Source organism: Lepus europaeus, chromosome 18 (genome assembly GCF_033115175.1).
Source record: "Lepus europaeus isolate LE1 chromosome 18, mLepTim1.pri, whole genome shotgun sequence".
NCBI classification, from domain to species: Eukaryota; Metazoa; Chordata; class Mammalia; order Lagomorpha; family Leporidae; genus Lepus; species Lepus europaeus.
Genome location: NC_084844.1, coordinates 64497056 through 64521046, shown reverse-complemented (window position 1 = coordinate 64521046; position 23991 = coordinate 64497056). Strand labels below are relative to the sequence as shown.

At 45.1% G+C, this 23991-nt stretch overlaps 2 pseudogenes; both read right to left on the bottom strand.

Annotated features, from left to right (window-relative positions):
• Positions 1 to 2208: 2208 nt before the first annotated feature.
• LOC133746905 (heat shock protein beta-1-like) lies at positions 2209 to 20197 on the bottom strand (annotated as a pseudogene).
• Positions 20198 to 22351: 2154 nt separating this feature from the next.
• Positions 22352 to 22828, bottom strand: LOC133746760 (low molecular weight phosphotyrosine protein phosphatase-like; annotated as a pseudogene).
• Between the last annotated feature and the right edge of the window lie 1163 nt (positions 22829 to 23991).

Here is a 23991-nt window from a genome sequence, read left to right as displayed (position 1 = left end):
CGGGGGGGGGTGGCGTTGTTCTGGGGAGGGGTCGCGGGGTGCCCTGGAGGGGGCGCGGGGTTCTGGGGAGGGTTCGCGGGGCTCTGGGGAGATCGCCGCGGGCTCTGGGAAGGGACAGGTGCGCTGGGGAAGGGGCCAAGGGTTCTGGGTAGGGGGTTGTGGGGCTCTGGTGAGAGGAGGGTTGCTATGGGGAGGAGTTGGGGGTCTCTGAGGAGGGGCCCTAGGGGCTCTGGGGAGGGGCCGTGGGGCTCCGGGGAGGGGTTGGGGGCTCCGGGGAGGGGCCATGGGCGCTGGGGAGGGGCGGGGGCCTCTGGGGAGCTGGCCAGGGGTGCTCTGGGAAGAGGATGGGGGTCTCTGGTGAGGGGCCCACGGGGCTCTGGGGGAGGTTGTGGACTCTTGGGGGCGGAGCCCGGGGCTCTGGGGAGGGGCCGCGGGGTTCTGGGGAGGGTGCGCGGGTAGCTTGTTAGGGGCATGGGGCTCTGGGGAGGGGCGGGGGGCTCTGTGGAGGGGCGAGGGGTTCTGTGGAGGGGCGAGGGGCTCTGAGGAGGGGACTGCGGGCACTGGGGAGGGGCCCTTGCTGTGGGAGTGACAGTGTGAGGTGAGGCAGTATTGGCCTACTTGCCACCCTCAGAATTGGGCCTTGTATCTCTGCAGGATGCCTGGGCACAGTGGTCTTCTCACTTCCCACCAAGGCTCACATGGCCACCCTGTCCCTAACCGGCTATCACAGCACCACAGTGACCACCATATCTGTATGTCAGAGAGGCAGGAGCTAAGAGTCTTGGGTTCCCTTCCCTGTGAGTATCCTCCATGCCCACGTCTCTGCCCTGTACTTTTGCTTCTTACTCCCTAAATGGTTTAATAGTGACTGGGGCATGGGCAGAGGAGCAGGGAGCCTGTGGCTTGCAGAGACCCAACCTTGGCATGCACTGACATTCTAAATGGTCTGTTCATGTCCTCCAGGGGCACTTCTGGGGCCTTTGCTGTCTGTTTAAAATGCTCAAAGCATGAAAGAGTCAACTCTGGGTGTACACCAAAGACTAAAGCCACTCACACCCCCACCAAGCCACAAAAGAATTGAGTTGCCTCCCTAAAACCCACACTGAAGACTTTGAGCACATATTCAGTCCTCTGCAGACTGCCCTGCAGCAGGTGCCCTGGGCTTCCACACTCCAGCAGGCTGGCATCTGCTGCAGGCATCTGTGGCTGCAATTTGGACCATATCTAAGCAAACCGAGGTGACTTTGGAGCCTGGCTGGGACTTGGGACCCAAGTGGCCTCTCAAGGTTGCAGAGGAGGTCTGGAAGCTAAAGTAAGGCTCAGGCAGGCAGGGTGGGGTGAGCTGTGTGGCAGTGTGGTGTGACCCTGAGGCTCCTGGGCCACCCACGCCTCCACTGGCAAGTGTCTCCAGGTGTGGACTGTGGAGGGGGAGGTCTCACAGAGGTTCTGGAAGTTCTGACTTGACAGGCATGCACAGCACAGGGCCCCTGAAACAGGGTGAGTAGCAACCACAGGCAGGGGTCACGCACCAGAACAGGCACACAGGCAGGGTGGCTGCAGCCAGTGGGGGACAGTGTCTCTGTTCCAGGAGAATCTCAGACTTTTTCTCTCCTGTGCAGCTGGGGCAGCACTGCTGCTGTGGGCTTCGGCCCTGGCCAGTGGAAGGGAGTGGAAAGGAGGCGGCCCTGAGCTGCCCTGCCCAATCCAGAGAAGATGGGTCCTGTCTGTGAAGCACCCACAAAGACCATGAAGCGCCAGCCCAGCACCCTGACTAGTGGCATGATCACGTGGGTGCAGTAGAGGAGCAGTTCCTTCCTGAGGCGGAAGTTGGCTTGCAGGAGGCCCAGCAGCAGCAGCAACGCCCACAGTTGTAGCCGGAAGTGCAGCAGGGCATGCATGCCCAGGTACCATAGGCTGAGGACGTGGCCCTGGAGAGGCCACAGCTGAAGCACAGCAGGAAGTGCTTGAAGCTGTATCTGGTGCACGCAGGCCCGCAGGTTGCAAGCAGGCCAGTGGGGTAAGGCGGTGGAAGGAACGCACCTGCCATGGGATGGGCATGGCCGTCGTTGGACTTGGGGGTGGTGCTAGCTGGTGGTGGCAGTGGCAGTGTCCAGGCAGTGGTCAACATAGGTGTCATAGGCAAGCAGACCTGGAGGCCTGAGCCTTGGGGGATGCACAGGCCAGAGGGCTGCCCTGTCTCTCGGGGTATCAAAATGGCATGCAGGTGGGAGCTGGGAGCTGGGTGGCGCATGAGGCGGCTCTACTTGGCCGCAGGCAGCTCAGCTTTCGGGCTTCCAGGCTGCTGATCTGGGCACGGGTCTAGAAGGTGACCAGGATGGTGATCTCTGCCGACTGCGTGGCCGGCTTGGGCAGCTGTGCTTCCACAGTGAGTGTACCCTCAGGGGACAGGGAGGAGGAGACCAGTGTGGGGTCCACGCCAGGCGGTAGCTTGCACTTTTGGGTGAAACAGCGGGAGATGTAGCCGTGCTGGTCCTGTCGCTCTTCGTGTTTGCCCGTGATGTCCACCACGCCGTCCTTGGTCTTGACCCTCAGCACCTCGGGGTGGGGGCGAAGTGGTTCACGTCCAGGGACACGCGCCAGCGGTCGGCCGTGTGGCGGATCTCGGATCTCGGAGACGCCGCTGCTGAACTGCCGGCTGAGCTCAAGGCTGTGGGCGGGAGCAGCTACGGCAGGGGCCTCGGCGGCGGGCAGCCACCGCAAGTAGCCCGGCCAGCCTCTGCCGCGGAACCACTGCGCCCACTCGTCGGGCAGTCGGGGCAGCTGAAGGCCCGGTCAAAGAGGTGGCTGTGCGCAGGGTACCAGTCCTGGAAGTGATCCCAGCTGGGGCTGAGCAGCAGCGAGAAAGGCGCTTGGTCATGGTGGCGATGCACGGGGCTGGGTGCAGAGAAGAGGTCATTTTTTTTTTTCCGGAAGTAAAGAAAACCAAGATTTATTTATTCCCATGGCCCTAACTACTTGTGGGTGAGTCCGTCTGCACAGGGAATGGGCCATTCGGGATGGCTGACGCCCTGAAGGGCAGCTGTGGGCTGCGTCCAAAAGGAGACGCCTCCGGCGTTAGTGCCCAGTGAGTCTCTGTGTGGGAGCCATGTGTGATTGCTTCTCACTCCCTGCCAGGAAGCCCCATGGAGCCAGGCGCTGCGCTAGGACCACTGCGAAGCTGTCAGAGGGAGGGAAGCCTGCCCAGGAGAAGAGGTGGTGGGAGGGGCTGCAGGGGGAGCTCGGGAGGTTAAGGGGGATGTGGGGAGTGCCGGGCTGAGGAGTGAGAGAGCCAAGGACAGCTCCACAGAGAAGGGCGCACAGCTGAGGCCCCTGGATGGAGAGGTCAGGGCCAGGGGAGCCAGGCATGCGGAAGAGAGGGCGAGAAGGGAACAGGAGGAGGCACCAGAGGTTCCCATGGCTGACGTGGGGAGCGAGGCTGGGAGTGGGCCGTGGGAGAGGGGTGCGCACGGGAGCATCCTGGGCCCTTCTCCTTAAGGTGAGGCAGTAGCACTGAGGGCTTTAAGCAGGGGCATAAGATGACCAGATGTGGGCCCATTGGGAGCCTCTCCACCCTGTTACTCACTGGTGATCTGACTGGCAGCATGAGACCAAGCCGGGCAGGTGCTGCTGGTTCTGAGCGGGCTCCTCCCTGCCCTTAGGCTTGTCTGAGAACCCCTCCCAGGGACCAGGGGACACTGGGGCCAGGACTGCTTGCCTCTGGGAGAGTTCTGTCACAGAGAGAAGCCACTTCCTCCTCTCTGGTCTGGGCAGTAACAAAGCTGCTCTTTAGCTCCCTAGGTCCTTACTCCTCAGTGTGGTCAGGTCCCATGCATGGGCTAGGCCAGGCCAACTGGGCCCCTCCTCCCTAGGGGTCCTGGGTTTGGTGCTCAGAGCACTCGTGTGAAGAGCAGAGTCAGAATTGGACCTGTTAAGTGCAGCCATCAGCCTGAAGCCTGGATGCTTTTCTTCTTTCCAAGGAGGCTCCTGCCTCGGCCAGCTCTCATCTAGGGGCTGTGAAGAATCATTGGCTCCAAAAGCACCTCCATCAAAGTAGGATTTTTAATAAAGGAAAAATGAAAGTAACGCAAAGTTGAAGCACAATTTAAGAAGCCGGAGCTTCTATCCACCCATGAGTACGGGGAGCACAGGAGCTTGCCTCGGATTTCAGAATTCTATGAAGTGCCCCATTCTGTCTCTCTGTGGAGAGCTGGCCATAAAATAGTAACTTGGTCAAATGTAGCACTCCAGTAACACAATACTCTAGTTAATAATTTGGGTAATACAATGCTGCAGGCAGTTTTCTGTATTTAACCAATGCATTAGAACAGGGCAGCTTATTTATATATGGAATTATGTACCTCAGCAGCAAAGCTATGGCTTACCAAGATTACAAAAATATTCCTTTATTTCAAACCATACCCCAGACAAACTTTTTTTTTTGACAGGCAGAATGGACAGTGAGAGAGAGAGACAGAGAGAAAGGTCTTCCTTTTGCCATTGGTTCACCCTCCAATGGCTGCCGCGGTAGCGCGCTGCGGCTGGCACACCACGCTTGATCCGATGGCAGGAGCTAGGTGCTTATCCTGGTCTCCCATGGGGTGCAGGGCCCAAGCACTTGGGCCATCCTCCACTGCACTCCCTGGCCACAGCAGAGAGCTGGCCTGGAAGAGGGGCAACTGGGACAGGATCGGTGCCCCGACCAGGACTAGAACCCGGTGTGCCGGCGCCGCAAGGCGGAGGATTAGCCTAGTGAGCTGTGGCACTAGTAGCCTAGTAGGTGCCTTGTCTGACTAGAGGCCACTTTTGTTGGTGTTCCTAATGAAGAGGAGCAGCCTGAGCTCAGGTGGGCCAAAGTGCTAAAGAAGTGAGGTCAGCAGAGAGCGGAATGAAATTAGGAAGCAGCAGAACCATGAAGCCCCAGCTCTCCAACTCTCCCTCACTTCCTGAGTCACAGAAAAACAGCTACGATTTCCAACTTTTTACCCAGAAGTTTGGAGAGAAGAAAACCTCAAGAGAAGTGTGATTTCTCCATGGTTTCTGGGAATAAGTTATCTCATAGGTACAGATACAAAATGATGGAAAGGTGGTTCCTGGGAAACACATGGATTGATACATAGACATTTGACTAAACTGGATGGAAATTTAGGCTGACAATTAAGATTTTTGTCTTTCCTCTTTCTGTAACTTTTTCAAAATAAATAAATCTTTAAAAATTTAATCTGGAAGTTTCACATAGCAATCCATTAAAGGGGTTATTTACATTTTGCAAAAATCTTTAAAACTATAGTTACTTTGTCAACTTTCTTCACATTCTAAGAGGTGACTTTGAAAGCTGGTCTCAGTGTAATCTTGGCCCCATTATTAATATACAGTTTTCAATCAATCATTTAGCTGTGGCTGTGCAGAGGGATTTTATGGAGACTTATTATTTACAGTCAGTTAATTTAAAGTAGAGGAGAGATCTTCAATAATGTGGTTGGGCCTTATCCTATCAGTTCAAAGTGTTAAGAGAGAAATCATCACCCTAAAAGAGGAGAATTTCTGCCTCAAGACTGCAGCATCCAGTCCTGCCTAAGTTTCCAGCTGACCTGCGGACCTCTACTTCACAGGCCCCACATCACAGGAGTCAGTCCTTTGAAATCATGAATCTTGTATATCACACATGTCTTTTCTATGGAAAACTCTGACACAGTGGACAAATACATTGCACCATGATACTATCAAGAACACAATGAAAAAATGGTCAACCTAGCAAAAGAAATTGACTGCTCAGTTTTTTAAACAACAGTCTTAAGAATAGATATGTAGGTTGAGAAATTAAATAAGTCATTTTAAAAGATTTACTTATTTTATTTGAAAGTCAGAACAACAGAGTGAGGAGGAAAGAGGCCTAAAGAGAGGTGAAGGAGAGAGAGAGAGAAATCTTCCATCTGCTGGTTCACTGCACAGATGGCAACAATGGCCAGGGCTGGGCCAGGCCAAAGCCAGGAGCTTCTTCTGGGTCTCCCATGTAGGAAGCAGGACCACAAGCACTTGGGTCATCTTCTGCTGATTTTCCCAGGTCATTAGCAGGGAGCTGGATTGGAAGTGGTGCAGCCAGGACTAGAACCAGCACCCACGTGGGATGTCAGTGTTGCAGGCTGCAGTTTTACTAGCTATACCATGCTGCCATTTGTTTTTAAAGAAGTCACACAATATGAAAAGAATGCTAAAGTTAATTGATTATTGCCAACAACACACTTTTGGGTAGAGTGGAGCAATAATTACATTGGAGAAAAATACATGGCTTTGTCAGTACTGAAATATATCTTATTCTCCCTAAATTAAAATTATTGGAAAGCATGGAAAATGTCTCAGAATGCCTTGTTCATAATAAGTACACAATCTATGATTGGCAAATGAAAGGTGTAATAAAGTTGCATGCCAAATATTAGTCATTCCACACATTATTGACTGGATGTCTTCTATAGTCACCATTGTGCCAAGTTTCAGGAGTGCAGTGGTCAGGATAGAGTCCTTCCCTAATGGAATCTTATCTGACCCATTGACTGACAAAAGTGCCTCTGGAACACTGGAGAAAAAGAAATTATTGTCATGATTTATGTCAAACTCAGAAGGGAGTTTATTTCCCAGAACATTGACTTTACCTTAGTAACCTAGCAAAAGAAATTGACCCACAAACTTAAACCATTTGGGGAGAAATATGGAGATGAGTGGATAGTTGTGGTTGACAGATACAAGCCCATATCCTGACATCAGACTGTGTGACCTGGACAAACTACTTAGTGTCTTTGAACCTCTGGATTCCCAAATATAAAATGAGAACCATACCTAACTGGCAGGTGTGTGTGTGTGTGTGTGTGTGTTTGTATGCACATGTGTGTAGTGTGATGGATAATGTACTGCTATTAGAGGTAGCAGCTATGTGCCTAGCATATGGAAATTTGGCAATAAATTTTAACTAAATGTGATGTACTTCATATTTTAAGGCTACACAGCTCTGAAGTGACAAATTTATTTAGCAAAGTAACACACTCAGAGGAGCTTTCCTTCTTCATGACTTCAGTATGTGCTCTTCTTTAAATTTTATTTATTTATTTTTATTTATTTGAGAGGTAAAGTTACAGACAATGAGAGGGAGAGACAGAGAGAAAGGTCTTCCTTCCATTGGTACACTCCCCAGATGGCAGCAATGGCTGGAGCTGTGCTGATCTGAAGCCAGGAGCCAGGAGTTTCTGGATTGGAAGAGGAGCAGCTGGGACTAGAACTGGCACCCATATGGGATGCTGGCACCACAGGCAGAGGATTAGCCTACTGTGCCACAGCGCTGGCCCGTTGTGCTCTTTTTTTAAAAAAAGATTTATTTTACTTATTTGAAAGATAGAGATATAGAGAGATATAGAGCCAGAGAGAGAGAGAGAGAGAGACAGAGAGAGAAAGAGAGAGAGAAAGAGAGGTCTTCCATCTGCTGGTTCACTCCCCAGTTGGCTGCAATGGCCAGAGCTGAGCTGATCCAAAGCCAGGAACCAGGAGCTTCTTCGGGGTCTCCCACATGGGTTCAGGGGCCCAAGGACTTGGGTCATCCTTTACTGCTTTTGCAGGCCATAGCAGAGAGTTGGATCAGAAATGGAACAGCTGGGACTCAAACCGGTGCCCATATGGGATGCTTGGTGCTGCAGGCCAGGGCTTGAACCTACTGTGCCACAGCACCAGCACCCAGTATGTGCTCTTTTTTTTTTATTAAACTTTTATTTAATGAATATAAATTTCCAAAGTACAGCTTATGGATTACAATGGCTTCCCCCTACCAAAACTTCCCTCCCACCCACAACCCTCCCCTTTCCCACTCCCTCTCCCCTTCCAATCACATCATGATTCATTTTCAATTCTCTTCATATACAGAAGATCAGTTTAGTATATATTAGGTAACGATTTCAACAGTTTGCCCCCATATAGCAACACAAAGTGAAAAAAAATACTGTTGGAGTACTAGTTATAGCATTAAATAAGAGTGTACAGAACATTAAAGACAGAGATCCTACATAATATTTTTTTAAAAAATTAATTAATTTTCTCGGAGCCAAGATGGTGGATAGTGAGGACGTGTGCCTTAGTTTGGGAAAATAAACTTTCATAAAAGTGGAATTACTGTAGCCTCAGGAAAAGACTCAAGAAAAAAACTGCAGAGGAAATGCTTCCGGATCTTGAGGATGAGACACAGAGGACTTACAGGGAACCCACCGCGTGGAAAACCAACTGAGACGAGCCGAGCGGCAGCGGCGGGAGAGGAGCCAGAGCCACAGAATCTCGCCAGCGCGGGAACCCAGGAGGGTAAGACAAAGACCTGAGAAGTCCGAGACATTGGGGGGAGGGGGAACAGAGGCCTCTCCCTTCACTCACCAAGCAAAACAAAGAGCACCGCGATTTTACATATGTAAAGCTCAGCCAAACTCAGTATCTTTAGCGAAACTGGAGAACACATTGAGGGCTGCATAAACCCTGTGTATGGTCCCAGGGGTAGATCAAACGAATACTCACAGAGGCCAGATTTCAACTACCCTCAACTCCACTCCCAACTGAGTCAAAAAAAAAAAAAAAGAGAGAGAGAGAGAGCGAGCCAGCAAGGAGCAAGTAATCTGGGAGAGTCGCTCTTTACACAGCCTTAAACCTCAAGAAACAAGCATAGCTCTCTGGCCACACCCATCACAGCCCCTAAGGCTCCAACAAAGCAGACAGCTCACTTAGAGGCATAGTATAACGAGAGAAAAAAACAAAAACAAAAACACCACAAATTATCTCTAACATGCCAAGCAAGAAACATAGAAGCGGAGGTACCAAGAACAAGGAAGGCACTATGACGCCCCCAAGTGAACAAGACACGCCAATGCAAGATTATGAAGATGAAGAAATAGAGGAAATGCAAGAAGCAGATTTCAAAAAATTGATAAGAACATTAAGAAGTTCTCAAAAACAAATTCTTGAACTACAGAAATCCTTAATGGACAAGATAGAAAATCTCTCCCGTGAAAATGAAATATTAAGGAGGAATCAAAATGAAATGAAAAAACTAGTGGAACAGGAATTTGCAATAGTGACAAAAAACCACAATGAAATGAAGAACTCAATAGATCAAATGGCAAACACATTAGAGAGCCTTAAAAACAGAATGGGTGAAGCAGAAGAGAGAATATCGGAATTAGAAGACAGAGAACAGGAAAGGAAACAGTCAAATCAAAGAAAAGAAGAAGAAATCAGAAATCAAAAAAATACTGTCAGGAATCTACAGGATACTCTTAAAAAACCCAACATTCGGGTTCTAGGAGTTCCTGAAGGCATGGAAAGGGAGAAAGGATTAGAAGGCCTTTTTAGTGAGATACTAGCAGAAAATTTCCCAAGTTTGGAGAAGGACAGAGACATCCTAGTACAGGAAGCTCAGAGAATCCCTAGTAAACATGATCAAAAGAGATCCACACCACGACACGTCGTAATCAAACTCACCACAGTGAAACACAAAGAAAAGATCCTAAAATGTGCAAGAGAGAAACGCCAGATTACTCTCAGAGGATCTCCAATTAGACTTACAGCTGATTTCTCATCAGAAACCCTACAAGCCAGGAGAGAATGGCGAGATATAGCCCAGGTACTAAGAGAGAAAAACTGCCAGCCCAGAATATTATATCCTGCAAAGCTCTCATTTGTGAATGAAGGTGAAATTAAGACCTTTCACAGCAAACAGACATTGAAAGAATTTGTCGCCACTCGTCCAGCCCTGCAAAAGATGCTTAAAGATGTGTTACATACAGAAACACAGAAACACGGTCACCAATATGAAAGAAGGTAAAGGAAGGGAACCTCAGAGCAAAAGATCACAGGAATCTCAAACCAGATATTAGAAAATATCTTTGGCAAATGGCAGGGCAAAGTTACTCCTTCTCAATAGTCACATTGAATGTTAATGGCTTGAACTGTCCAGTTAAAAGACACCTATTGGCTGATTGGGTTAAGGAACAAAACCCATCCTTTTGCTGCTTACAAGAAACCCATCTATCCAACAATGATCCATACAAGCTGAGAGTGAAAGGCTGGAAAAAGATATACCACGCCAACAGAAATGAAAAGAGAGCGGGCGTAGCCATCTTAATATCGGACAACATAAACTTTACCACAAAAAGTGTTAGGAGAGACAAAGAGGGGCACTATATAATGATTAAGGGATCCATTCAACAGGAAGATATAACGATTATCAACGTATATGCACCTAATTACAGGGCACCAGCTTATTTAAAAGACTTGTTAAGGGACTTAAAGGGAGACTTAGACCCCAATACAATAGTACTGGGGGACTTCAATACTCCACTCTCAGAGATAGACAGATCAACAGGACAGAAGATCAACAAGGAGACAGTAGATTTAAATGACACTATAGCCCAAATGGATCTAACAGATATCTACAGAACATTTCATCCTACATCTAAGGACTTTACATTCTTCTCAGCAGTACATGGAACCCTCTCTAGGATTGACCACATACTAGGCCATAAAGCAACTCTCAGCAAATTCAAAAGAATTAGAATCATAGCATGCAGCTTCTCAGACCACAAAGGAAGGAAATTGGAAATTAGCAACTCGGGAATCCCTAGAGCTCTAATAATTTGATGGTTTCAGGTCGTAGATTTAAGTCTTTAATCCATGTTGAGTGAATTTTTGTGTAAGGTGATAGGTATGGGTCTTGCTTCAAGCTTCTGCATGTGGAAATCCAATTTTCCCAGCACCATTTATTGAATAGACTGTCCTTATTCCAGGGATTAGATTTGGATCTTTGGTCAAATATAAGTTGGCTGTAGATGTTTGGATTGGTTTCTGGTGTTTCTATTCTGTTCCATTGGTCTATCCATCTGTTTCTGTACCAGTACCATGCTGTTTTGATAACAACTGCACTGTAGTATGTCCTAAAATCAGGTATTGTGATGCCTCCGGCTTTGTTTTTGTTGTACAGGATTGCTTTGGCTATTCGAGGTCTTCTGTGTCTCCATATGAATTTCAGCATCATTTTTTCTAGATCTGAGAAGAAGGTCTTCGGGATCTTGATGGGTATTGCATTGAATGTATAAATTGCTTTTGGGAGAATAGACATTTTGATGATATTGATTCTTCCAATCCATGAGCATGGAAGATTTCTCCATTTTTTGGTATCCTCTTCTATTTCTTTCTGTAAGGTTTTGTAGTTTTCATCGTAGAGATCTTTAACGTCTTTGGTTAAGTTTATTCCAAGGTATTTGATTGTTTTTGTGGCTATTGTGAATGGGATTGATTTTAGAAGTTCTTCCTCAGCCGTGGCATTGCCTGTGTATACAAAGGCTGTTGATTTTTGTGCATTGATTTTATATCCTGCTACTTTGCCAAACTCTTCGATGAGTTCCAGCAGTCTCTTAGTAGAGTTCTTTGGGTCCCCTAAATAAAGAATCATATCATCTGCAAAGAGGGATAGTTTGAGTTCGTCCTTCCCGATTTGTATCCCTTTAATTTCTTTTTCTTGCCTAATAGCTCTGGCCAGAACTTCCAGAACTATATTGAATAGCAGTGGTGAGAGAGGGCATCCCTGTCTGGTACCAGATTTCAGTGGAAATGCTTCCAACTTTTCCCCATTCAATAGGATGTTGGCCGTGGGTTTTTCATATATTGCTTTGATTGTATTAAGGAATGTTCCTTCCATACCCAGTTTGCTTAGAGTTTTCATCATGAAAGGGTGTTGTATTTTATCAAATGCTTTCTCTGCGTCTATTGAGAGAATCATATGGTTTTTCTTCTGCAGCCTGTTAATGTGGTGTATTACGTTGATTGTTTTGTGAATGTTGAACCATCCCTGCATACCGGGGATGAATCCCACTTGGTCTGGGTGGATGATCTTTCTGATGTGTTGTTGTATTCTATTGGACAGAATTTTATTGAGGATTTTTGCATCTATGTTCATCAGGGATATTGGTCTGTAATTCTCTTTCAATGTTGTGTCTCTTTCTGGCTTAGGAATTAAGGTGATGGTGGCTTCATAGAAAGAATTTGGGAGGATTCCCTCTTTTTCGATTGCTCTGAATAGCTTGAGAAGAATTGGAGTTAGTTCTTCTCTAAATATCTGGTAGAACTCAGCAGTGAATCCATCTGGTCCTGGGCTTTTCTTTGTTGGGAGGGCCTTTATTACTGTTTCAATTTCTGTGTCAGTTATGGGTCTGTTTAGGTTTTCTATGTCTTCCTGGCTCAATTTAGGGAGGTTGTATGTGTCCAAGAATCTGTCCATTTCTGATAGATTTCCCTGTTTGCTGGCATACAAGTCCTTGTAGTAATTTCTGATGATTCTTTTTATTTCTGTGGCGTCTGTTGTTACGTTTCCCATTTCATCTCTGATCCTATTGATTTGGGTCTTTTCTCTTCTTTTTTTAGTTAGTTGGGCCAATGGGGTGTCAATTTTGTTTATTTTTTCAAAAAGCCAGCTCCTCGTTTGGCTGATTTTTTGTAATGTTTTTTTTGGATTCAATCCTGTTGATTTCTTCTCTGATTTTAATTATTTCTCTTCTCCTACTGGGTTTGGGTTTGGGTTGCTGCAGATTTTCTAGATCCATGAGATGACTTGAAAGCTCATCTATTTGGTGCCTTTCCAATTTCTTGATGTAGGCACCTATTGATATAAACTTTCCTCTTAACACTGCTTTTGTTGTATCCCATAGGTTTTGGTGTGTTGTGCTGTTATCCTCATTTACTTCCAGAAAATTTTTGATTTCTCTTTTAATTTCTTCTATGACCCATTGTTCATTCAGGAGCATGTTGTTCAATCTCCATGTATTTGCACGTGCTCTAGGGATTCCTGAGTTGCCAATTTCCAATTTCATTCCTTTGTGGTCTGAGAAGCTGCATGGTATGATTCTAATTCTTTTGAATTTCCCAACCCTGGGAAATTTTCTGTTAGTATCTCTCTAAAAAGGCCTTCTAATCCTTTCTCCCTCTCCATGCCTTCAGCAACTCCTAGAACCTGAATGTTCGGTTTTTTAAGAGTATCCTGTAGATTCCTGTCAGTATTTTTTTGATTTCTGATTTCTTCTTCTTTTCTTTGATTTGACTGTTTCCTTTCCTGTTCTCTGTCTTCTAATTCCGATATTCTCTCTTCTGCTTCACCCATTCTGTTTTTAAGGCTCTCTAATGTGTTTGTCATTTGATCTATTGAGTTCTTCATTTCATTGTGGTTTTTTGTCACTATCACAGTTTCATGTTCTACTAGTTGTTTCATTTCATTTTGATTCCTCCTTAATATTTCATTTTCACGGGAGAGATTTTCTATCTTGTCCATTAAGGATTTCTGTAGTTCAAGAATTTGTTTTTGAGAACATCTTAATGTTCTTATCAATTTTTTGAGATGTGCTTCTTGCATTTCCTCTATCTCTTCATCTTCATAATCTTGCATTGGGGTGTCTTGTTCATTTGGGGGCATCATAGTGTCTTCCTTGCTCTTGTCACCTCGGTTTCTATGTTTGTTGTTTGGCATGTTGGAGATAATTTATGTTTTTTTTTTTTTTTGGCTGTGGTGTTTTTTCTCGTTATACTATGCCTCTAAGTGAGCTGTCTGCTTTGATGGATCCTTAGAGGCTGTGATAGGTGTGGCCAGATAGCGCCGCTTGATTCTTCAGGTTTAAGGCTATGCAAAAATGACTCACCCAGATTGTTCTCTCCCTTGCTCCTTGCTGGATTGCTCTCTTTCTCTCTCTTTTTGACTCATTTGGGAAGTAATTCGGCACAGTTGAGTGGAATTGAGTGTAGTTGAAATCTGGCCTCTGTGAGTATTCTTTTGATCTACCCCTGGGACCACACAAAGAGTTTATGCAGCCCTCAATGTGTTCTCAAGTTTCACCAAAGTTCCAAAGTTACTGAGTTTGTGAACTCGTTGGTGGCCCTTTACATATGTAAAATGGCACCTGCTCTTTGTTTTGCTCGGTGAGTGAAGAGAGAGGCCTCTGCTTTTCCCCCCCAATGTCTTGGGTTTCTGACGTCTTTGTCTTACCTTCCGTTAGTTCCCACTCTGGCGAGATTCTGCGGCTCGTCTCCCGCAGTTGGGTTTCCACGTGGTGGGCTCCCTGTAGGTCCTCTGTGTCACATCCACTAGATCCGGAAGCATTTCCTCTGCAGTTTTTTTCTTGAGTCTTTTCCTGAGGCTACACTAATTCCATTTTTATGATACTTTATTTTCCCAAACTACGGCGCATGTCCTCATTATCCGCCATCTTGGCTCCGCCCTCCAGTATGTGCTCTTACCATTAGTTTATCCAAAGGAAAATCCCCAAGATTTAATGGTCACACATAAAAAGAAAAATTTCTAGGAAATAATACAAATGTAGGCATCAAAAACAGGTAGTGTAGGCTCCTAAGAGTCAGAGATTCTTAGAACTTAAACAAGTACTGGAAGTCATGTAGGTCTCCTTTTACAGAAGTTTTGAAAGCAGAAAACCCTTTCAATAGGCACTAAGCTGTTAGTGGCAGAGTAGGTGAGCAATCACCAGGCTGGAGACACATTTCCATTTCTCTTTTACTCATAATTTAGATCATTGTTTTTCAAAGGAATAAATGCCATTCTAAAAAGCAGTGTTAATACTTAGGTTGCATCTGTAAAAATAAAAAAGACAATGCATTTTCCACCCTGGTGCTCTGTCAGAGAGGGTTGCTGTCCCCAGGATGCTGGTCACTATGTGGGGGGCCCATAGGAATCCTAAGAGGTGGTGGCCAGTCTGTTATTCACCATGTCAGCCCTTGTGCTAAGTGCTTTGCCTGTGCTTTTTCATTTAATCTTTACCCAGGACTCTTTGAGGCACATGATTTTATTTTCAACATCATCCACCTGTGTTAATCAAGGCTTAGAGGCCGGCGCCACGGCTCACTAGGCTAATCCTCCGCCTAGCGGCGCCGGCACACCGGGATCTAGTCCCGGTCGGGGCACCGATCCTGTCCCGGTTGCCCCTCTTCCAGGCCAGCTCTCTGCTGTGGCCAGGGAGTGCAGTGGAGGATGGCCCAATCCCTTGGGCCCTGCACCCCATGGGAGACCAGGATAAACACCTGGCTCCTGCCATCGGATCAGCGCGGTGCGCCGGCTGCAGCACGCTACCGCAGCAGCCATTGGAGGGTGAACCAGCGGCAAAAGGAAGACCTTTCTCTCTGTCTCTCTCTCACTGTCCACTCTGCCTGTCAAAAAAAAAAGAAAAATAATCAAGGCTTAGAGAGGTTTGGGAGTGTATCAAGTCCATGCTGCTACCAAATGGGAGGGTGGCATTTGAGGATATTCAGTCTGGCTGCAGGGACCACAGAGATTTGGGGGTTTCTTGGCACTGCAGATTGCTAAATCCTCATCTTCCATCTTAGTATCAGGAGTCTCCCTGCCCATCCAGGATAAATGACAATGAATGCATGACTGATTCTCTAGCTGTCTGGTGGGCTATCACAGTCACATCATTCATAACAAACCAGCCCAGTGTTGTGTGCTGATGCGGCTGAAATGGGTGTGTGTCTTGTGCTTCTGCAGATGGACAACACTCATGTGGGCTCATACTGTAAATACAGGACCACCCAACAGGAGAATCCTATAAGAGCTGAATACAAACAAAACTCCAAAGGATTCTGACAGAAGATTTTAGAAGCACACATAAATTCTTTTTTTTTTGACAGAGTGGATAGTGAGAGAGAGAAAGAGAGAAAGGTCTTCCCCCAGTGGCCACTGTATCTGGTGCATCTCACTGATCCGAAGCCAGGAGCCAGGTGCTTCTCCTGGTTTCCCATGCAGGTGCAGGGCCCAAGGACTTGGGCCGTCCTCCACTGCCTTCCCAGGCCACAGCAGAGAGCTGACCTGGAAGAGGGGCAATCAGGATAGAATCCAGTGCCCCAACTGGGACTAGAACCTGGTGTGCTGGTGCCGCAAGGTGGAGGATTAGCCTGTTAAGCCATGGTGCCGGCCTCATAAATTCTTTTTTTAAAGATTTATTTATTTATTTGAGAGGTAGAGTTACAGACAGAGGGAGAGACAGAGAGAAGTCTTCCATCTACTGGTTCACTCTCCAAATGGCCACAATGGCCAGAGCTGGGCTGATCAAAAGCCAGGAGCTAGGAGCATCTTCCAGTCTCCCATGTGGCTGTAAGGGCCCAACCATTTGGGCTGTCTTCCACTGCTTTCCCAAGCCATTAGCAGAGAGCTGGATTGGAAGTGGAACAGTCTGGAGCTTAACCTACTATGCCACAGTGCCAGTGCCCACACATAAATTCTTTATGATTGAAACTATCTTAATAGGTTCTCTCATCCAATCTCACACCTGAGGAAAATATTCTGTCTGTGAGATCCTGCATAGAAAGCAACCTTGCAGCTACTATAACTACCTAGGCATAAGGCACTTCTTACTGGGGGTGAGGACTAGGACTTGCAAGCCCACATGGCTTATTTATGGTAACAGTGAAAAATCTGACTCCCACAATTCCTACCCCCCTGTTTGGCCCCACTGTTTTGTGCACCAAAGGTATCACAAGTAGCTCCCCTATTGGCAATTGATCCATTTAATTTTAAGGGTTACACCCTCTCTCTCATGGAACTGGTGCTGTGGTACAGTGGGTTAAAGCCCTGGCCTGCAGCACAAGCATCCCATATGGGTGCCAGTTCTAGTCCTGGCTGCTCCTCTTCTGATTCAGCTCTCTGCATGGCCTTGGACAGCAGCAGAAGATGGGCCAAATCCTTGGGCCCCTGTACACATGTGGGAGACTTGGAAGGGGCTCCTGGATCCTAGCTTTGGATCAGCGCAGCTCTGGTCATTGCGGCCATCTGGGCAGTGAACCAGCAGATGGAAGACCTCTCTATCTGTCTCTGCCTCTCTCTGTACTTCTTTCAAATAAATAAAATAAATATTTTTAAAAAGTGTTACACCCTCTCTCTCACTCTTCCAATGTACTCTTCCACCCTATAGCTCTGCAACTAGCATACTACTTAGCAATAGATTCTTTTTTTGTTGTTTAAAGATTTATTTATTTCAAAGTCAGAGTTACACAGAGAGAGAATATAGAGAGAGAGAGGTCTTCCATCTGCTGCTTCACTCCCCACATGGCCACAATGGTTGGAGCTGTGCTGATCCAAAGCCAGGAGCCAGGGGCTTCTTCCAGGTGTCCCACACAGGTGCAGGGTTCCAAGGACTTGGTCCATCTTCTACTGCTTTCCCAGGCAATAGCAGAGAGCTGGATCAGAAGTGTAGCAGCTGGGACTCGAACTGGTGTCCATATGGGATGCCAGCTCTGAAGTCAGCGGCTTTACCTGCTACACCACAACGCTGGCCTCAGCAATATATTCTTAACAATTACTTCTGGATTTAATGACTAAAACTTTGGGTATCTTTCTTAGAGACTTGCACAATTAAATTATTTTTTTCCACACGACATCCTTTACATATTTTAAAGCATATAATAGATCTTCTCTTCTCCAGAATTGACTACCCTGTATGCCTCTTGTGTCACTTTTGAATTTGTTTCAAGGGGTGGAACAGTTTCCGGAATGTGCTTCAGGTACTCAAATTGCAGTAAAAATATGACACAGCAGAGGATAACAGTAGAATACAAGGACACTTATCATTGGTCTCACTGCCTTTCAGACACGGCTGCCTGAGATTGCATTCTTTCCCACTAAGTCACATTTTTTCCTATGGAGCGTTAAGGTACTGTTCATTTTCATGTGAATTTATTTGAAGAAAGAGCTCTTCATTGCTTGAACCTAACAAGATCTGGGGTCTTTCCTGCTTTTTCCATTCATATTCCATGTTACTGAAGACACCGCTGATTCCTGATTCTCTCAACTTGTTCTTGAGGCACCCCTGCCCTTTCACTCACTGTCTACCCCTGAAGTGCCCTGAGCATCCTGGGAAGGTCTAGAATTGAAGAAAATGATCAGCTGGTAACAGACCACTAAATTTTACAAATTTGAATAATTCTAGAGAAAAAAAATCCCTAAGTATGTCCAGCAAGTATGTGAGCACGATCCTATGCAAAGGACTCCCCCATTATCAACCTCAGTGATGCCAGGAGACATGGCATCATCATTATCTTCCTCTACAAGAGTCCTTGGTCCACTCAGGATGCCCCTTGCCCATTGAAGCAAATTCAAAGTGACATTAGAGGCATCATCTGACAGATTTATTAAAGTTGAAGCTTCTTACATATGAAAGCCAGTTAGAAGTTTTTCTCAAGTATTTTTCCATAAATATATATTACTTTCTTAATACCCACTCTCATTCCAGGTAGCCCCACAAGAATTCCAGAGTAGGACCAATATTTTTCCTTCACTGTTTCCTGTCCTCACTGCCTTCATCTATTACTAGACCCTGTTGTGCCATCCTACAGAGTGTCAGTAAGACTCCTCTATCTTCATAGTCAAGGCTCATTTTTTTACATTGACAGACACTAATTGAGATATAATTATGTTTCAGGCAATGTGTTTTATATGAGGCTACAATTAATTTACTTATATCTCCATTTCATTCCAGAAAGTAAAGAAGAAAGATGAGATGGGGCTGGCACTGTGACATAATGGGTGAGGACATTGCCTGCAGTACCAGCATCCCATATGGACACCAGTTCAAGTCCCAGCAGCTCCACTTCTGATCCAGTTCTCTGCTGTGGTGTGGGAAATCAGTAGAAGACCCAAGTCCTTGGGTCCCTACACCCACGTGGGAGACCCAGAAGAAGCTCCTGGCACCTGGCTTTGGATTGGTGCATCTCCAGCTGCTGTGGCCATCTGGAGAGTGAACCAGCAGATGGAAGACCTCTCTCTCTCTCTGCCTCTCATTCTCTCTGTGTAACTCTGACTTTCAAGTAAATAAAGTCTTAGAAAAAGATGAGAACAAAAAGGAAGGAAACAAAAACAGGTACAAATGAGAAAAAAAAAATAACATCAAGGCCATCACATGGAACCAAGAATGAGAACTAAAATTCATCCCAGGAAGAGCTATACAATTCCTGTAGTCAGAGCAGAGTTAAATTTAAAGTTTTTACAGTGAAGGAAAAAAAAACATAGTGATGGAAACATGTAGTCAATTTCATAAAACCAAGTGTTTCCTATATAGCTCTCTTTCACACACACACACCCTTCTCCTAAAAACAGAAAAAATGCTTTTCTCCTAAAGGTCTAAATGGAAATAGAAATGATCAAGTGTCTCTCACTCTTAATAATAATAACAATAATAATAAAAACAGACTCTGAGTTCCTCTGTATTTTCTGTGTATGTTCTCCTTTCACTCACATCCTAATGAAAACATGAGACTTGTCTTTGCCAATTCCACTTACTCACTTCCCACTTTTCAACTCCTTGCATTGAAATTCCCATCCTTACAACTTCTCTGAAACTGCTTGACACATGAAACTGATGTGTCCCATGATCTCATACTTAATTTTGCTGCAGAATATTCTCATCTTCTCCATTTATGTCCGGGTTCTGTCCATTTCAAGTTGTCTTGTGCAACATAGACAGAAGTTTGCATAAAGAACTGCCCAGGTGTGTCTGTTTCTCTGGCCAAAGACCTGCTGAATACCTACCACTACAAAGCTGAGCATTTGTTTCTGGTTTCTAAGGTGTTCATACCCAATTTTTTCCCAATATATATTGTCTCAAGTTCAATCATGAGAAATGACATGTTTGGCTCTTGTTTTTTTTTTTAAGATTTATTTTATTTATTTGAATGTCAGTTACAGAGAGGGAGGGTGGATGGATGGATGGATAGATAAATAGATAAACTTCCATCCACTGGTTCACTCCTCAAATGGCTGCAATAGCCAGGGATGGGCCAGGCTGAAGCCTGGAGCCAGGAGCCAAGAGCCAGGAGCCAGCAGCCAGGAGCTTCTTCTACGTCTTCTGCATGGGTGCAGTGGCCCAAGCACTTGGGTCATCTTCTGCGGCTCTTCTAGGCACATTAGCAGGGAGCTGAATTGGAAATTGAGCAATTGGGACTCAAGTTGGTACCCCCATAGGATGCAGGCCTCCAAGGCAGTGGCTTTACCCAGTAGGCCACAACTCCAGCCCCCATGTTTGTCTATTAATCTCCATCTAACTCACATCTCTGAAGTGCCAGTATCCCCATTCACAAGTTTGTTTCTGCCCTGAGGCTTTTGTAACCCTTCCTTTAAAACAGGAGAATAAGCATCCATCCCTTTATGGAACATTTATTACTTTATGGAAAACATGCCCTATTTGTATGTTTATGGGTCTGTTGCTTATATGGATACTCTGACCTTATAACAGAGTAACAGTCATATTTTGTTAGTATCACTATTACACTGAATTAATTTACCTTATATTAACCCCATAAACCTAGCACTTAATACTAGACCTTGACTAATTTATTTCCACTCACCTCCCATTCCCCTGGATTTCTGCTGCCTGCTTCTTTGAGCTCTGTTGATAGCCTCTTTCCAACTTATGTTCCTCTTCTTTTGAGTATTTAATTAGAATTACACACTTTCTCCTGACAGTCAAACATCCCTCTTCACACATTGACCAATATATCCACTTCTCATATGACCTTGAATCCATGTTCTAGAGCTGATATGCACCTGAGCCCATCAATTCCATCTTTGAAGTTCTTTAGTCTGGCCCATCCTGTACACAGACAAACCCAGACTCCTCATTGTAGGCTCCACAGAAGTCTTTATGCCACTCTCATAATGCTTTGCTTGCTGTTCCCCACTTAACTGAAAATAGATCTTTGTAAAAGATGGTTTTTTTAATATATTTATTTTATTTATTTGAAAGACAGAGTTAGAGAGAGGTAGAGACAGAGAGAGAGGTATTCCATCTGCTGGATCACATGCCAGAATGCTGCAATAGCCAGAGCTGTGCTGATCCGAAGGCAGGAGCCAGGAGCTTCCTCTGGGTCTCCCACATGGGTGCAGGGGCCCAAGGACTTGGACCATCTTCTACTGCTATCCTAGGCCATAGCTGAGAGCTGGATGGAAGAGGAGCAGCCAGGGCTAGAACTGGTGCCCATATGGGATGTCAGGGCTTCAGACCAGACCTTAACCTGCTGTGCCACAGCGCCAGCCCCAAGATGTTTTTCTAAAAAATGTACAGTGCACAAAAAACTTAATGTGTATGAGCAAAGTTGAAAAATGTGATTAGAGTGATAATGTAAAAAATAAAATAAATAAAAGCTTAAACAGGAAAGAAAAATTGGAAATAGTCTATAATGTAAACAACCTTTGTATGAACCACTTTAGGTTATATTCTCACCCAAGAGATTATGTTTGCATTAGTATCTGTTTTTGTGACTTTCTTTTATATTAAAAGGTATTTAGTATTGTATGACCAAATTTCCAACAAAACTTTTGTTTATTTAGCAATAAAAATCACATAAAATTTGATTTTCATGGATTAATAGAAACTGTCTTTATCACACACACACACACACACACATACACACAAAGAGATGGCCAGCCCAGATCTCCAAGATCTATCTAATTTTAAAGTTGTAGGATTCATGGATAGTAAATCATCTGCTAACAAAGATTTTTTTTTCAGTTGTATTTTTCTAACTCCCCAGTTTATTTGGAAGCAATTTTTTTCTGGCATACAACCAGGTAAGTTTAGAATTAGTTATCTGAAGGACAGAAATGATCTATATTTGTTATTAACTTATTAAAAGCTAACAAAGAAATACTTACTAACATGCCAATACTTAGGCACACCAACACAATTGAACATTTTAGATAATTTTTCCACCTAAACCAATTTGCATTTGGCATTTGGGTGACATGTGGGTATAAACACAGAATTATTCAGCTGACTACAAAGGAAGACAGCATTCAAGCAACCTTCTTCCGGATATAATTACATTTCAGAAACAAAGTGGCTCAAGTGGGAGGAAATAAGCTGAGCACCTCAAGAAATAAACAAAAATCAACAAGTGTGAAAGATGCTGATTCCATTCTCCCAATATACAAGAGTGTACTCGGTATGTGAAGTAAAACTTCTCATAGGGCAGCTCCACCAAGGGGTGTGAGATGAGGGGAGGGCAGCCGGGAGGGTAGAGTGCACCTCCCACACTTGTGCTTCCCTCAGAAGCCACTGCCTCCACAAAACACTGTTCTGCTCTGTTCTGTGGTGTTTGTTCCCGTTTTTGTAACTGGGGCAAAGTGTAATGCTCAACTAGTCTAAAAAGACTTAAGATCTTTATTATTCTGCATGTACAACTGATTTCCATCAATAATTATTTTTTAAAATAAACAGTCAACAGAAGACACATGTGAGGCCTGGGGAACAGCCCAGCATCTGAGTATGCAGCTGCTGGCAGAGACCCCCCAGGCTTAGTGGGCTTTCTCCATGAGGGCCCTGCAGCACCACACACACTGCTGGTATACAGCCTTGAAGTCCGCATCATTCCTATAATAGGGATCTTCAGTAATGAGTTGTTTTTGTGGTTCTTAGCTCTCAAGTAGTTCAATTTTAGCTTCGCAGTTTTTAACATGATTACTTTTTCTATTCGAATCTCTCAGGTTGCTTTCATCCATACACAGTATGTAGTCCAAGGTGGCAAAGTCTTCCTTGGTGACCTGCCAGGCCATGCGGCTCATGGGCATGCCCTGCCTCCACATTTACTCTTGCCCACAGTAGTCAGGGAGGTTTCCTATCTCATAGTTGGACGTGGCCGCACTGTCTACCTTCCAATTGTGTGAAACATTGTGATAAGTCACACGTTTTCTGAAAACTGCTTCTGCAATAGGTGACCAGCAAATGTTACCCAGACACACAAACAGCACCAACTTGGATGCTGCCTGGGCCATCTTCCAGCACACACAGACAAAAGATTTTTGAAATAGCTTTCATTCCAATAGTGTGTAGGATGCATGCAAAGAAATGAACCTAGAAAATGCTTTTTGTTATTTTTGGTTTTATTCCAAGACTATGGTCTCTGTGATCAGAAAATAAATTAAGTCTGGTTCCACCAATAAATAGATATGTGCCCTAGAATGAGTCACTTAACCTCTCTGAGTTTATTCCATCACTTATACATAGGATTAATAATATTTTAAAGATTTATTTGTTTATTATTTGAAAGTCAGAGTTACACAGAGATAGAAGAGGCAGAGAGAGAGGTCTTCCATCTGCAGGTTCACTCCTCAATTGGCCACAATGGCTGGAGCTGTGCTGACCTGAAGCCAGAAGCCAGGAGCTTCCTCTGGGTCTCCTATGCAGGTGCAGGGGCTCAGGGGCTTGGGCCATCATCTACTGCTTTCCCAGATCAAAGCAGAGAGCTGGATCGGAAGTGGAGCAGCCGAGTCTCAAACTGGCACCCATATGGGATGCTAGCACTGCAGGCGGTGGCTTTACCCGCTATGCCACAGTGCCAGCCCCTAGGATTAATAATAATAAATGTCCTATCCTCCTCAAGAAAATCTGAGAAATATGTATAACATATACTAAATTTCTTCACTAATAATCTTTTAAATAAAATTTACTTATCATTTTCTGAATAAGCATATACATCTAACAACTAAATCTTTCAAGAGTATGTTAATTCAAGTAGAAATAAATGAATGTATACACTAATATCAGATGACTTCTTCCTGCTTTGGTTACTAATGAATGACCATGCTTGTTGCTGTAAATAAATGGTCACTAGGATGTTTTTCAAACATATGTGTGGCTCAAGATTAGACTTCTTCCACTTTGTGGTCTCACCTGTCAGCCACAGCAACTATTTTTGATCATAGGCTTTTCAGTGACATCTAACTCTGCACAAAAGAGTCATCGTCCTTATTGAGATGTAGAGACGTGTGACATACTTGACACAAGCAATGTGCTTCTCTTTTTTTGGTTGTTTTCTTTTCTTAATCTCTTTAACATGCATCTGTGCTTTGGCAATTCTGAAAACATTCAGATCAACTCAGTCATTAGAAAGGCATAGATCATTAGTTCCTCAAGTCTTTAACGTTCTAATATGAAG